Source organism: Capra hircus, chromosome 6, assembly GCF_001704415.2.
Source record: "Capra hircus breed San Clemente chromosome 6, ASM170441v1, whole genome shotgun sequence".
Taxonomy (NCBI): Eukaryota; Metazoa; Chordata; class Mammalia; order Artiodactyla; family Bovidae; genus Capra; species Capra hircus.
In genome coordinates this window covers 34,890,484-34,905,325 of record NC_030813.1, presented here as the reverse complement: position 1 = coordinate 34,905,325, position 14,842 = coordinate 34,890,484, and the positions used below count along the sequence as shown (strand labels likewise).

The following is a 14,842-nucleotide window of genomic DNA, read 5'->3' as shown; positions in this document are numbered from 1 at the left end:
CTTCATCAAGAGTCTCTTTAGTTCTTCTTTGCTTTCTGCCATAAGGGTGGTGTCATCTGCATATCTGAGGTTACTGATATGTCTCCCAGTAATCTTGATTCCAGCTTGTGCTTCATTCAGCCCGGCATTTCTCATGAAAGGAAAAGGAAAGCAAAGTCACTCATTCAGTCCGACTCCTTGCGACCCCATGAACTGCAGCCTCCCAGGCTCCTCTGTCCATGGGATTTTCCAGGCAAGAGTACTGGAGCGGGTTGCCATTTCCTTCTCCAGGGGATCTTCCCAACAAGGGATCGAACCTGGGTCTCCTGCATTGCAGACAGATGCTTTACCCTCTAAGCCACTAGGGAAAAGGTATTTCTCATGATGTACTCTGCATCTAAGTTAAATAAGCAAGATGACAATATACAGCTTTGACATACTCCTTTCCCAATTTGGAACCAGTCTGTTGTTCCATGTCTGGTTCTAATTGTTGCTTCTTTACCTGTATATAGGTTTCTCAGGAGTTGGGTGAAGTCATTAGTCCCACCATAGAGCCGCTGAGCAGACAACCCACAAACTGCGGAACAATTATACCAAAGAAGTTCTCTCACTGTTAAGAAAGTTCTAGGACCTGCAAATATTTCCCAACCTGAGGTTCCAGCAAAGGGACTGAGAGCCCCCCAGGAATGTGACTTAGGAGGCCAAATCAATTTAATGTAGACTTTGTCTACATTAAAATGTTCATTCGTCTGTATAGTTTACAGATATTTGATCTGAATTGTGCCCATTGGTCCCAAGGTTATTGCTCTTTCCAATAATTACAGTCATATCCTAAAATGTTTATTGAGTGTTTGGCACTGCAGGCTCTTTGAGTAAGCTGTCATCAGAGTGTTTTTCTGGAGACAGTTATTATTAACCGTATATAAAGGATAAGAAGCTAGACTCAGAAAGATTAGTCGTAAGAAATAAGTTTACATAGCTCACCTTGTGATTGCTGTGGTGGATTAATAAACAGTATAAGCAAAATGTGGATCACTAATAGTTTTACTTATTTATTGTTATAGAAGTTCATGGTAGTATTAATATTGGATATAAAACTTATTAATACTTGAAAATTAACATGAGTTTAGCAAATTGAGGACAGGGACCCTGTATAGTTTTCTTTTAATTTCTAAAACATGACACATAATGGCCACTCAATAGATATTTATAAAGAAGCAAACAAAATGTACTTGGTGTAATTAAATGCAAATGAACAAAGGTGAGATTTATATGGGTTATGATGGTAGAAAATTAGAGATTCATTTTGGGCTATATAACATACAGATTCTATTAATTTAAATACTTAGAAAACAAATCAGACAAGATAGATAGATAGTTAAATAAATCTAAAGAAATTATGAATGAAATGTGGAGCCCTATGTCCATACTGCACTTTAAGCAAATCAAATATATAAATGCTGAATTTATGACAGGTACAGTTATGAAAGTTTATTTATTTTATTAAAGTTTTCTCAGACCGTCCATTCTTTTTTCTTTTTTTTTTTATTAAAGTATAGTTGATTTACAATATTAGTTGCAGGTGTACAACATAATGACTCAATATTTTTATAGATTATATGCCAATTAAAGTTATTACAAAATAATGGCTATTTTTCCTTGTGCTGTACAATGTATCTTTGTTGCTTATTTATTTTGTATATAGTAATTTGTATCTCTTAATCCCATAGCCCTACCTGGCACCTCCTCTCTTTCCTTTCCCCACTGGTAATCACTAGTTGGTTCTTTATAACTGTGAGTCTGTTCTGTTTTGTTGTATTCATTAATTTGTTTTATGTTTTAGCTTCTACATGTGAGTGATAGCATAAGTATTTGTCTTTCTCTGTCTGACTTATTTCACTAAGAATAGTACTCTCTAAGTCCATTCACATTGTTGCAAATGGCAGAATTCCATTTTTATATTGCTGAGTATATTCAGCATTTTATATTGCTAATATATATATTCCATTCTCTCTCTATATGCATATAAATATATATACACACACACACCACATTTTCTTTAACTCCTCATCTGTAGATGGACACTTAGGCTGCTTTCATATCTTGGCTGTTATAAATAATGCTGCTGTGAATATTGGGGTGCATGTATCTTTCATATTAGTGTTTTCGTTTTCTTCAAATATATACCTGGCAGTGGGATTGCTGGACTTTACGGTAGTTCTGGTTCTTTTAGGAGCCTCAGTACTGTTTTCCATAATGAATTCACCAGTTGACAGGCCTACCACCAGTGTACAAAGGTTCCCTTTTCTCCACATCCTTGCCAAGTTTTGTTGTTTGTCAACTTTTTAATATACTTAAAAAAACAATAATTTATTTTTTTTTGGCTATGCTGGGTCTTCATTGCTGCATGTGGGCTTTTCTCTAGTTGAGGCAAACGGGGGCCAGTCTGCAGTTGCAATGCATGGGCTTCTCATCACAGTGGCTTCTCTTGTAGTGGAGCACAGGCTCTAGAGCACACAGGCTTCAGTAGTTGCGGCGTATGGGCTCAATAGTTGCGGTTCCTAGTGCTCTAGAGCACAGGCTTAATAGTTGTGGTTCTTGGGCTTAGTTGTTTCACAGCATGTGGGATCCTCCTGGAGGACGGATTGAACCAATGTCTGCTGTGTTGGCAGATGGATTCTTTACCAGTGAGCCACCAGGAAAGAAGCCCTGTAAACTTTTGATACCATTTTGACAGGTATGAGGTGCAATCTAATTGTGGTTTTGATTTTCACTTCTCTGATAATTAGTGATGTTAAACCTTTTTCTCATGTTCCTGTGCCCATCTGTACGTCTTATTTGGAAAAATGTCAATTCAGGTTTTCTGTTTATTTTTTTTTTCATATTGCATTTATTTATTTTTATGTATTTGCAATTATGAATGAGCTGTTTATGTATTTTGCATATTAGCTCCATGTTTGTCATATCATTTGAAAATATTTTCTCCCATTTAGTATGTAGTCTTTTTGCTTTGTAGATGGTTTTCTTTGCAATGCAAAAGCTTTTAAATTTTATTAGGTCTCATTTGTTTATTTTTGCTTTTATTTCTTTTGCCTTATGAGACAGATCCAAAAATTGCTACAATTTATGCCAAAAGCCTTTCTGCCTATGTTCTCTTCTAGGAGTTTAATAGTTTCGGGTCTCATGTGTAAGTAGTTAATCCATTTTGAGTTTATTTTTGTATAATGTATGAGGAAGTTCTTATCTCGCTCTTCTACATGTAGCTGTACAATCTTCACATAACCATTTACTGAACGGGCTGTCTTTATTTGTTCTTGCCATCTTGTTGTAGACTAGCTGAGGCATGGGTGTATTTCGTGACTCTTTATTCTGTTCTGGTGATGCATCTATCTGTTTTTATGTTAGTATCATGCTGTTTTGATTATTGTAGTTTTACAGTTTAGTGTGAAGTCAGGGAGCATGATACTTCCTGATTCGTTTTTTCTTCTCAAGACTCTTTTGGCAAGTCACGGTCTTTTGTGGTTCCATATGAAGCTTAGGATTATATGTCCTAGTTCTGTGGAAAATGTCATGGATATTTTGACAGAGATTACATTAAATCTGTAGATTGCTTTGGTAAATGTCCATTATAACAATGTTAACTCTTCCAATCCAAGAGCAGGGGATTTCTATGTATCCTTTACAAATTCCTTTATTAATGTTTTATAGTTTTTAGAATATGGGTCTTTCATTTCCTTTTTTTTCAATCAATAAGTCATGTCCAACTCTTTGCGACACCATGGACTGTGGCATGGGCTTTCCAGGTGGCTCAGTGGTAAACTCGCCTGCCAATGCAGGAGACATAAGAGACACAGAGTTTGATCCCTGGGTTGGGAAGATTCCATGAAGGAGGGCTTGGCAACCCACTCCAGTATTCTTGCGTGGAGAATTCCATAGACAGAGGAGCCTGATGCGCTACAGTCCATACCGTTACAAAGAGTCGGACATGACTGAAGTGACTTAGCATGCTAGGCTTCCCTATCCACTATTTCCCGGAGTTTGTTCAAACTTATGTCTTTTGAATTGGTGATGTCATCTAACCTCTCATCCTCTGTCACCCTCTTCTGCTTCTGCCCTCAGTCTTTTCCAGCATTAGAGTCTTTTCCAATGAGTCAACTGCTTGCATCAGGTTACCAAAGTATTGGAGATTCAGCTGCAGCAGCAGTCCTTCCAGTGAATATTCTGGGTTTGATTTCCTTTAGGATTGAGTGGTTTGATCTCCTTGCTGTCCAAGGGAATCTCAAGAGCCTTCTCCAGCACTACATTTCAACAGCATCAATTCTTTGGCACTCAGCTTTCTTTATTGTCCAACTCTTACATCCATACATGACTACTGGAGAAACCATAGCTTTGACTATACAGACCATTGTTGGCAAAGTGATGTCTCTACTTTATTATATACTGTCTAGGTTTGTCATACCTTTTATGTAAGGAGCAAGTGTCTTTAATTATGTGGCTGCAGTCATCGTCCAGAGTAATTTTTCTTGTTGTTGTTTAGTTGCTCAGTCATGTCTGACTCTCTTCGTGACCTCATGGACTGTAGCAAGGCAGGATTCCCTGTCCTTCACCATCTCACATGAGCTCAAACTCATATCCATTGAGTCAGTGATGCCATCCAACCATCTTGTCCTCTGTGTCTTCTTCATTTCGTGCCTTCAATCTTTCCCTACATCAGCATCAGTGATTTTGGAACCCCCCAAAATAAAATCTGTCACTGTTTCCATTTTTTCCCCATCTATTTTCCATGAAGTGGTGGTACCAGATGCTACGATCTTTGTTTTTTGAATGTTGAATTTTAAGTCGGCTTTTTTACTTCCCTCTTTCACCTTCCTCAAGAGGCTCTTTAGTTGCTCTTCACTTTCTGCCATTAAGATGCTATCATCTGCATATCTGAGATTGTTGAGATTTCTCCCGGCAGTCTTGATTCCAGCTTGTGCTTCATCCAGTCTGGCATTTCTCATGATGTACTCTGTATATAAGTTAAATAAGCAGGGTGACACTCTACAGCCTTGATGTACTCCTTTCCCAATTTTGATCCAGTCTGTTGTTCCATGTCTGGTTCTGACTGTTGGTTCTTGATTGGCATGCAGGTTTCTCAGGAGGCAGGTAAGGTGGTCTGGTATTCTTGTCTCTTCAAGAATTTTCCACAGTTTGTTGTTATCCACACAGTCAAAAGGCTTTAGTATAGTCAATGAATAATAAGTATATGTTTTTCTGGAATTGCCTTGCTTTTTCTCTGATCCAACGGATGTTGACAATTTGAAATATGGTTCCTCTGCCTTTTTCAATTCAACTTGTACATCTGGAAGCTCTCATTTCACGTAATATTGCAGCCTAGATTGAAGGATTTTGAGCATTACATTGCTAGCATGTGAAATGAATGCAATTGTACAGTAGTTTGAGCATTCTTTGGTATTGTCCTCTTTGGGATTGGAGTGAAAACAGCACTTTTCCAGTCCTGTGGCCGTTGCTAAGTTTTCTGAATTTGCTGGGATATTAAGTGCGGCACTTTAACAGCATAATCTTTTAGTATTGAAATAGTTCAACTGGAATTCAATCACCTCCACTAACTTTCTTTGTAGTAATGCTTCCTAAGACCCATGTACTTCACAATCCAGGATGTCTTTCTTTAGGTGAGTGACTGCACTGTTGTGGTTATCCAGGTTATTAAGACATTTTTTGTGCAGTTCTTCTGTGTATTGCTGCCTCCTCCTCTTATTCTCTTCTGCTTCTGTTCCTTGCCATTTCTGTCCTTTATTGTATCCATCTTTGCATGAAATGTTCCTTTGATATCTCTAATTTTCTTGAGATTTCTAGTCTTTCCCATTCTGTTGTTTTCCCTTGGTTAAGTTTATTTCTAAGTATTTAATTTCTTTTGGTGGGATTGTTTCCTTAACTATATAAGTGTTCATAATTATTGTATAGAAAAACAACAGATTTCTGTATAATAGTCTTGTAGCATGCAACTTTGCTGAATTCATTTATTCTAATTGTTTTTTTTTTTTTTGTGGAAACCTTGTGATTTTCTACATATAGTATTGTCATCTGAAAATTTTGGCAGTTTTACTTCTTGCCTTCTAATTTTGATGTCTTTTATTTCTGTTTCTTTCTGATTTCTGTGGCTAGGACTTCCAATAATATGTTAAATAAACGTGTTGAGAATGAACATCCTTATCTTTTATTGATTTTAGAGGAAAAACTGTATCATTGTAGAATTTAGTGTTTGGTTTGGCTTTGTCATGAATGCCTTTATTATGTTGATTTTTATTCCCTCTTACCAACTTTGATGAAAGTTTTTAAATCAAGAATGGATATTGAAGTTTGTCAAATGCTTTTTCATTATCTAATAAGATGATCATGTAATTTTCCATCTTTTTTTTTAATATAGTATATCACATTGATGGATTTGCAAATATTGAACCATTCTTGAATCCCTGGAATAAATCCCACTTGATTATGGTGTATGATTCTTTCTATGTTTGAACATTTTTATCAGTTTTAAATAAGGAATGCAAAAACTGTTCCTTCAATAAATGTATATATATCAACATCTGTAGCTGTATAAGGAGACAACTTATAAGGAATTGACTCATGTAGTTATGCGTACATGTTAAGTCACTTCAGTCCTTTCTGACTCTTTGTGACCTGTAGCCTGCCAGGGTCCTCTGTCCTAAGATTCTTCAGGAAAAAAATATTGATGTGACTTGCCATGCTCTTCTTCAAGGGATATTCCTGACCCAGGGGTTGAACCTGTGTTTCTTATATCTCCTACACTGGCAGGTGTGTTCTTTACCTTTAGTGTCACCTGAGAAACCCCCAGCAGTTAATCTCAAGATCTGTAGTTGGTAAGCTAGCTACCCAGAAAAGTCAATGATGTAAGTTCCAGTTTGAGTCAAATCATCAAAATTAAATTAGATGTACAAAAGGTTTAATGGACCAAGCACATGTGAAGGATAAAGAGGAGAGGGCAGAAGAAGCCTTAGAGATTCTTCAGACTACAATAAATATCTGACATCTATTTCAGAAGAAAGGGGAGAGAGAATTGGGTAGAAAGAACCTCAGATAGCAGAATCATTTAAAAAGTATTAGCCAGTCCAGAGGCTATTTCTCAAGCAAAAGTTGCCACTACTTAAGGAATTCCATGCTTGATAGGAATGACCTGATTCTAGGAGCCCCTTCATGTTCAGTCATTGACTGGGAGCAGGCTGGGAAAGTGTTCTCAATATGAATACTATAATGGATTCCAAGGTGCAGCAGCTAGAGGCTGTCAATCATTTATGCTGTCCACAACTAGTGTTATTGAAAGAAGATAAGAGTGTAGCAGCTATATGGTTGTCCCACATATACATACCATATTTTACTCAATGAGATCATAGTATATTCTTATACAGTATATATTTGGCACTTGAAAACTTGTCATAAAAGAGTTTCATAATGTTTCTGATGCTAAAATATCAATTGTGTGTCTCTAACACAATTTAACTAGCTAATCCAATATCTGAATTATTTAATTGAGAAATATTTTATATCTATGAGTACTTTGGGCTTCCCTGTAGCTCAGATAGCAAAGAATCTGCCTGCAATGTGGAAGACTCGGGTTCAATCCCTATGTTGGGAAGGTTCCCTGGGGAAGGAAATGGCTATGTACTCGAGTATTCTTGCCTGGAGAATTCCATGAACAGAGGAGCCTGAGGAACTATCGTCCGTGGGGGCACAGGGAGTCCAACATGACCAAGTGACTTCACTTTCACTTTTTCTCTCTTTTTAGTCAAAAATGAATGATAGTGACAACATCCACTGGATTGATCTCTTTGCTGTCCAAGGCACTCTGCTGCTAAGTTGCTTCAGTTGTATCCCACTCTGTGCAACCCCATGGACGGCAGCCCACCAGGCTCCGTCATCCCTTGGGTTCTCCAGGCAAGAACACTGGAGTGGGTTGCCATTTCCTTCTCCAATGCATGAAAGTGAAAAGTCAAAGTGAAGTCACTCAGTCGTGTCTGACTTTTCTCAACCCCATGAACTGCAGCCTACCAGGCTCCTCCGTCCATCGGATTTTCCAGGCAAGAGTACTGGAGTGGGGTGCCACTGCCTTCTAGAACACTTTATTTCTCTTTCCAGAGTTTGGGTGGTGTTTAGGATTGCTAAGTTTGCTGAACATTTCTAGGTAATTAAATATTTCTGTTTGTCTATCTGAGCACTTAGTATTCCTCTCAAGAATATTAAGATTATCTTTATCAGTATTAAATGAAGGATTTTGAATTTTCATCCTGAGTTGATATGTTAATTCTGAATTTATTGCCTTACCAATACATTCCATATTGTGTTTTCTCAGTAACCATAGCCCAATTTGTTTTTCTGATATCCTTATTTATCCATCTTATTTTAAATTAAATATATAATTTCCCCTTCACCTCTATAGGGCTTCTTTGCTGGCTCAGTGGTAAAGAATTGAATTTGCCTGGAATGCAGGAGATGTGAGTTTGATCCCTGAGTCAGGAAGATCTCCTGGAATGAAAGGATTAACCCACTCCAGTATTCTTACCTGGAAAATCCTGTGGACAGAGGAGCCCAGTTGGGTATAATCCATGGGGTGTCAAAAGAGTCCAACATGACTTAGTGGTTAAAAAGCAAACAGCCACCACTATAGATATTAATTCCTTTTCTAAAATATTTTTTTAATGTAGACCATTTAAAAAATCTTTATTGAATTTGTTGCAGTGTTATTCTGTTTTATGTTTTGATTTTTGGGTCAGGAGGCATGTGGGATCTTAGCTCCCTGACCAGGAATGGAACCCTTAACCCCTGCATTGGAAGGTAAAGTCTTATCCACTGGACCAAGGGGAAGTCCCAAGAATGTTTCTGTATTTCAGATAACTTATGTTTTATGATCTTTAATTTTTGTGAACAAATAGATCTTTACGGGTTTATATTGAGGAGAAAGAACTTGTAATCTCTTGGCCATTTTGAAGATATTAAAGGACTTACACCAAAGTTAGTATTATTGGTATATAGTCATTTTATATGTACATATTACCAGAGCAATGTAATGTAATTAGCTTTATTTTTCAAACTTTGCTGCTTTGAATGGGTTTCAACATGGGTATTATATTAAAAAGCTGCATTGAAGAATGGTTAAATTTAAAATAATACATATGTTGTCTACGCAGATATATACATTTATTTATATATTTGCATATCAAAGTTGGAGAAATACAATTAACTATTTAAAACCAACCTGGTGAATTTTTGATAAATGTTTATGTATCGTCAGCATAAAATTAGAGTTAGTTAATAATTTTTTCTAGAATATAATGACATAGCAATGAAACAGTTAATAGATTATATCAAATAATTTTAAAGACTCATTTGCTCATATTGTTTTATTTTAAAAAATGCCAGCAGAGTAGTTCAGCATACGTGTACTGGGCCCATAAAATAATGCCAGTGAAAGAAGCTATCAGAAATTAAAATCAAATATTCTGTAGTCTACTGTGAGGTTATGTTCAGGGTTAATTCAAAATCAAATGTATCTTACTGAGTGCAGTGAGGAGAGGACATTTCATACTGAATGCTGAATCTAGCTCTTTTACTCTATGAAATATTAATTACTTGATCTTAAGGATAATATCTTTTATAGTACTTCTATAAGAGAAATAATTTTGTCATCATTGTGTTTCATTTTCTTGATTGAATAGATACATAGAATAAAATGCACTGCCATCTTCTGACAGTCACATCTTGAAGCTCTGATTAAATACTTCTATTGTAATCTTAAAGTATTTTTAGCCTTTCAGATACAGGTCTCTGTATGCTGTAAGCCTTCAGATATTTAGCAGCAATGTACTTAACTTCATTGGCTGTTCAGCAGCTTTAGATGTTAGAACCCTGATGTTTTAACATTCACCTTTAAATGATTTCACTTATGACCATAGCCTAATATTTAAAATTGCAATCACTTGATAAAATATAGCTCTAATAAACATAGCAATTATTACCATAATGAAACTGACAATGACCATCATTCATTTTAAAATTACAGTATTTCATGTTATATGATTCAATATAAAGTATCAAAACAGAATTTTTAAAGAATAAAATCAGTCCTCTTTTGTCTCCTGCACATTCTCTTCCTTCTTTCCTTTGACATTTATTTCCTTCATAATTGTTATTACAGAACTTAATAATTGTCATTCAGTTTAGTTCAGTAGCTCAGTCGTGTCTGACTCTTTGTGACCCCATGGACTGCAGCACACCAGGCTTCCCTGTCCATCACCAACTTCTGGAGCTTGCTCGAACTCATGTCCATCAAGTCGGTGATACCATCCAACCATCTCATCCTCTGTCTTCCCCTTCTCCTCCCACCTTCAATCTTTCCCAGCATCAGGGTCTTTTCCAGTGAGCTAGTTCTTCCCCTCAGGTGGCCAAAGTATTGGAGCTTCAACTTCAGCATCAGTCCCTCCAATGGATATTCAAGACTGATTTCCTTTAGGATTGACTAGTTTGATCTTCTTGCAGTCCACAGGACTCAAGAGTCTTCTCCAACACCACAATTCAAAAGCATCAGTTCTTCAGTGCTTAGCTTTCTTTATGGTTTAACTCTCACACCCATACATGACCCTACTGGAAAAGCCATAGCTTTGACTATATGAACCTTTGTCAGCAAAGTAATGTCTCTGCTTTTTAATATGCTATCTAGATTTGACATAGTTTTTCTTTCAAGGAGCAAGCGTTAATTTCATGGCTGCAGTGATTTTAGAGCCCAAGGAGATAAAAGTCTGTCACTGTTTCCATTGTTTCCCCATCTATTTGCCATGAAGTGGTGGAACCAGATGCCATGATCTCAGTTTTTTGAGTGTTTAGTTTTAATCCAGCTTTTGCACTCTCCTCTTTCACTTTTGTCAAGAGGCTCTTCAGTTCCTTTTTGCTTTCTGCCATAACAGTAGTGTCATCTGCATATATGAGTTTATTGATATTTCTCCCAGCAATCTTGATTTTGTCATTGTTTAGTTTCTCTAAAAATCATCATTAGAGAAATAAACTTGACTGCTGTGTGGTTTAGAAAACTCATGAAATTATTTCCTCTGCATTGTTCATAAATCACTGTTGATTTCAAGAAAGTATGTTATCTACATCTATATATTCCAAAAGCAGATTTTTAAATTGGAATCCTTAATCAGATCAAATATTTTTCTTTATGGTTTTTATTTTGTAGAAATGCATTTTCCTGCTAATTCACAAAAATAAATTTATAGTTATTAATTTAACACAAAATCAATTGTAATATTTCATTATCTCCCAAATATGCATAACTTTGCCTCTTCACTGAAAAATGTATTGTTGGGTTGAGTTCAGAACATGAGGGAAATTCTTTCTATTCTATAATGCAACTTAGCGGAAGTAGTGATTTTGTGTTTAGAGCAACAGAAGTGTGTTTTGCACTTAGAGCAACAGAAGTAATTCTCCCAGGAACAAGGAGTAATGTGCATAGAAGGGAGGAAGGGAAGGAGGCATCTGTGCATTGTTTCAGGTTGGTGAGTCTTACTAGCTGTATTTGATGGAAGGAAAGGTAGCCTGTGGGTAAGGTAGCCCTCCCTCCATTTTTATGGGTAATGCAAATAAAAATGTTTGTAGGTAGATACTACTCATATATGTTTTGTAACATTGGACCCAATTAAGACAACACTTCAACATCATTTTGTGCCCAAATTGCGCACTGCTACTACTTCCTACCTCATTTAACTTTGAGTGAGAAAGAATTTATCTTGGAGTAGAGCTTTACCCAGGCTTCAAGAAGGAACATTGAGGAGGTACCATGAGACTTCTCCTCCATTTGGTAGATTCATGGCATTTGGTATGGAAGTCATAATGGCAAACAATAAAAAAACTACTAGGGATTTGTAGAGTACTGGGCTTTAAAAAGTTCATTAGAAACACATTGAACAATCTTTTTCATACTGTGTATAACACTTCATAGTATAACACTTCATATTGCTTACTCATTATGTTCATTTGAACAGATGTTATCACATCTGTTTTGCTGTTGAAGAAGCTAAGACTTGAAAAAGTGAAGTGATGGGGAAGGGAGGAATAAATAGGTAGAACACAGACGATTTTTAGGGCAGTGAAAATACATTGTATGATACCATAATAATAGGTGCATGTCATTGTAAATTTGTCCAAACACATAGAATTATAAAGTGTGTTAAGAGTTTGGGGCAAATCTGTGATTGGCCATCAGTTATATTTACAACCTCTTTAATCTAAGACCATAGCTTTAATAATTATGTAATATTCTAGCCTACAACTTAGGATATCCCAACATTTTTATTGATTATTATTGATTGTTTGTGTTTATTTCCTCAGCTTTTGATGTAGCAGAAAATGTACTTAAGTCTTTTCTAACTCAAATTACACTGCAAAATTCTCTTGTATGAATTCAGAAAAGGAGGAGAAAGAGTAACTGAGCTGTTGCTTAAAGCTGGTAGAATATAGGTTAAGGAAGTGAAAATTTGATGTCATTGGCTGATGGTTGGAAAGTCATGTGCTTAATTACTTTAATGACCCTAGGTTTTTTTTTGTACTTTTTTGGTAAGAATAAGTTTACATCTGAGAGAACCCAGATTATGGTGGAAAATACACAGCACATAGACTGCCACTTTTCCCTCCATTGACCCTCTGACTGTAGCACATATAGATTATATGTTATAATCTATATGACGTTTTCGCCACTGAGCCACTGAGCTTGGCTAGACTATTGGCTTGGCTATGATACTATTCTCAGTATTTCAAGTAGGCCCTCTAATTAAATTGAGCTTGAGGTGAAAACTGTTTTCCATTTTGGGTGTGATGTAGTCTAGTCATTATTAGAATGTATTAAACTGAGGTGAATATAAAAGTACAGGTGCCTGTATTCTGCTAGATAAGTTGTATTCTGAAATTTTCTGGAATAAAAATAGGTAGACTGTATGTAAATACTTCTGTCAGTGTGATTTTGGAATTTGAGAAAGGAAAGGATGACTTCCCCCATGGGTCAATAGTAAAGAATCCACCTGCAGTACAGGAGCTGCAGGAGATGTGGGTTCAATCCCTGGGTTGGAAAGATCCCTTGAAGGAGGGAATGACAACCCACTACAATATTCTTGCCTGGAGAATCCCATGGATGGAGGAGCCCAGCAGTCTGCAGTCCGTGGGCTTGCAAAGAGTTGGACATGACTGAAGCAACTTAGCATGCACATAAGAATGTGGGTCATATGGCAGTCCACTATGAAAACTAAGGTATGGAATCTAAGTGCTACTAATATTCATTATATACTGGAAGTAGTAGCCATATAGCAGTGATTCAAAATGAAAAACAAAAGGTTTCCTAGGAATGTATTGGAGTCCTCAAGATGAATAGAATAGAAATTGAATCAAAGAACTAGCATTCTACTTCTGGCATTTCCATAATGAAAATAAACTTGGGTTAGGTTCTTTTCTGCTTCTTACAGTACTGTTTCCAATATATATATTTTTAATTATGTGGAAGTAACTGGGACATGTCAGCACAAAGCAACTAAGAGAAATGATTCTTCATTCAAGTAATATGTGGACAGCCATGCCTACCTACTACTGCTTCTAATGATTAGTGTAATCCATAGGTTGTAATATGATACAGAGTTTTAGAAAGCCACTCTCTAGATATAACTTGCTTTCTGAAGTAGCTGTGTCTAGTATTATTGTGTGAATGATAGTCAATATTAAGAGTTTATTGTGAAATGAATCTTTGGTATTTTCTCTGCCAAGGTAATCTAGGCAAAGAATCTAAAATTCTCAGGCTGTTTAAAAATGATAATAGTCAAGGGGCTTTTTTTTTCTCCAATACATTCATATCAGAGGGTGCCATAAATACTCTTCAGAAGCCCATCTCAATAAAATATGAAGTAAAAAGGGATTTCCTAAACAACATGGAGAGAGAGACAATTTCTAAAAATTTGTGAAAGGAGATTATAAACTCACCAATTTTATTAATTTTGCATATTTCAAGAATCTGAGGACTGAAGGAGTAAAGCCACTGTTCCACATCTAATAGACAGATTATGATGACGAATGTTTTTGCCTGTGGAAAATATTTCTCTGAACAAGTACTAAGGTCGTATCACACCTTGTCTCTTTGTGCCTCTCTCCCCTCCCCCACTCTCCTTTGCTACCTCTCCTTCCTTCCTCTCTGTCCTGCATCTTCTTTTATTCTTTCTTTTTTTTTTTCCCACAAGGACTAATTGAATGCAACATTAAGCAATGCCACAGCTTTGGATAGACTGGAGGAAAGGGAACAGGAGTACTGTGCTGTTTTTTTTTTAATCATGTAGCTACAGGGCCTCCCTTACTCCAATAAATGGGCCTGTTTTTGAGAGTTGAAGTTTGTGGACTCAAACGAGATAACCAAGAAAGTAGAAATCTAGAGGCTAAAAATCACACATAACCTGGACCCTCACTTACATGTGCACATGCAATTTTCCAGATATACTCTGTCCTTCAGTAAGAGTTTACATACTATTGAAGCCTGGCTTGGAGAATTTTGAGCATTACTTTGCTAGTGTGTGAGATGAGTGAAATTGTGAAGTAGTTTGAAGATTCTTTGGCATGGCCTTTCTTTGGGATTGGAATGAAAATTGACCTTTTCCAGTCCTGTGGCCACTGCTGAGTTTTCCAAATTTGCTGGCATATTGACTGCAGCACTTTCACAGAATCATCTTTTAGAATTTGAAATAGTTCAACTGGAATTCCATCACCTCCACCAGCTTTGTTCGTAGTGATGCTTCCTAAGGCCAACTTGCCTTTGCATTCC

At 36.5% G+C, this 14,842-nt stretch overlaps 1 protein-coding gene across 3 annotated transcripts in view; it reads left to right on the top strand.

Moving 5' to 3' along the window:
• Positions 1-14,842, top strand: part of CCSER1 (coiled-coil serine rich protein 1) — a 1,465,340-nt gene that overhangs the window by 119,358 nt on the left and 1,331,140 nt on the right. The gene's annotated exons all lie outside the window — the stretch shown is intronic.